The sequence below is a fragment of the Oratosquilla oratoria genome, chromosome 6, assembly GCF_046742065.1.
Source record: "Oratosquilla oratoria isolate Oo_2021 chromosome 6, ASM4674206v1, whole genome shotgun sequence".
Taxonomy (NCBI): domain Eukaryota; kingdom Metazoa; phylum Arthropoda; class Malacostraca; order Stomatopoda; family Squillidae; genus Oratosquilla; species Oratosquilla oratoria.
In genome coordinates, this window is record NC_134782.1 from 55586146 (window position 1) to 55588645 (window position 2500).

Sequence of the window (2500 nt, forward strand, 5' to 3'; positions counted from 1 at the left end):
AAGCAACGCGGGAGGGGTATCTGTGGGTCCCTGGTCCCCACTGCGAGTCGCTCGCTCGTGAGGACCCTCGTAAAAATGTTCACGTATATGCAAGACTCTTGCATCGCCCTGGGATGCAAATGTACATATATAATAGGTGTCTAGCGAAGACAGTGTCCGTTTTTCTCCATTAATGTTGCTTTGAAAAAGGAAAGGAAGGGAGGGAGGTAGGGAGGGAGGGATTTTTTTTACTTATCTATTTATTTTATTTTATTGATTATTATTTTTATTCATTTTATTTTTTTTTTTTTTTTTTTGAGGGAGCAGGGGTGGTGTGGTGAGGAGTTAGAGGGAGGAAGGGAGTAAAATCAGAAACTGTAAAGGGGAAAATACCAGGGCTTCTATCCTTTTAGAGACAAAAATTATCGTGGAGCAATACATGAGTCAAAGAGGATGGTAGAAAGGATGGATAGAAAAGGTTAAAAGTAATCAACGTTTTTTGTTTTATGGCGAATAGTGTAAAAAGAAAAACAATAATAACGCGTTACTCTGGTCCGTAAGGGTGATAGTCAGGTTGTATACTTGAAATTTATATAATCAATATTCCATACGTGTGATTAAGAGCTTCAAGTGTTAAGAGAATAAAGTATAATCGTGTACTGAAATAGCATCGCGTATTACAACGTTATATATATACAAAAATGAATTGTATTGCCGAATAAAAATCAAACTGTTGATAATCAGGGCATTCGAACCGTATCTAAAGCAAACAAAGCCTCATTGACTATAAAAACAAGTGTCAAAATTGTGGTCGAGGGTGATTTGCATAATCGCTCTGCAAACTGGCCACCAGGTGGAATAGGTGTTAGCGTCAGGGTTTGGTAACACTGATTTTTTTTTTTTTTTTTTTTTTTTTTTTTTTTTTTTTTTTTTTTTTTTTTTTTTTTTTTTTTTTTTTTTTTTTTAATTAGAGCAATGGAAAATTTTTAATTTCACCCATGGTATTTACATCGTGATTAGGATTTGTGTGGCGCATTTTAATACATTATGATGACATAAAGATTGCATACATTAAATGGAATTGATTATCACTTAAATGAAAATATATCTTTGTGCTTTGACTAATTCATGAATATGTTGATATATTTTGTATATTTATTTTTCTATTTAATATTAGATTACATGAAGTGAATAGAACTGATTACCGTTTAAATGGAAATATATAATATATGTGCTTCGACTGTTGCAGAAATATGTTGATATATTTTGTGTATACTGTATACGTATATATTTTATATATATATATATATATATATATATGTATATATATATGTATATATGTATATATATATATACAGGTATATATATATATATATATACATATATATATATATATATATATATATATATATTCCTATTTTATATTAGCAGCCCAATCCGTGTGAAGCCCATAAACACTACTGGTTAAGCAACATTATACATCTGGCAACGTGTATGAAAAATGGTTAGGGTTGACATTCATGTGAAATGTTTTGAAAAAAAAATACTATTAAACTTTTCCTTTAACTTTTCTTTTCTGAAACTTGCAAGTTTCTAAGTTCCCTGTCTTGAATACCTGCGTCAGTTCGAACACTTTTAAATTTTATGAACAACTTGACTCGTGTTTTAAACGAAATCGTTTTGCGTCGACAAAACACACAAATACACACACGCACACGCAAATACACACACACACACACACACACACACACACACACACACACACACACACACACACACACACACACACACACACACACACACACACACACACACACACACACACACACACACAAACACACACACACACACACACACAACACACACACACACACACACACACACACACACACACACACACACACACACACACACACACACACACACACACACACACACACACACACACACACACACACACACACACACACACACACACACACACACACACACACACACACACACACACACACACACACACACGCACACGCACACGCACACGCAAATACACACACACACACACACACACACACACACACACACACACACACACGACTCGGTGGCGCGGTTGGTAGAGTCCCCGACTGTCACGACGGCGGTCCGGGTTCCAATCCTGCCCAGGGATGAAATAATTCCAGTATCGCTGCGCTTCGAGTCGTTACTCCAACTCTCGTGGGAGAGGAGTTTGGGTTGTGCGTGCATGTAAGGTCATAGTATTACCCATAGATTGGTCATACGAGCTCTAAGCTCTCTTCCGGAATGGAAATAGCCGTTGATCACGAGTCCTACACGTGATCCAAAGACCAAGGTGAACACACACAATATTTTAAGAACAAACTGGATGCGGAGAGATACAAAACCAGGTCACTACGAGCATAGCTCTCGTCCCGTAGAGGACAACTAGGCAAATACAACTAGGTAAACACACACACACACACACACACACACACACACACACACACACACACACACACACACACAC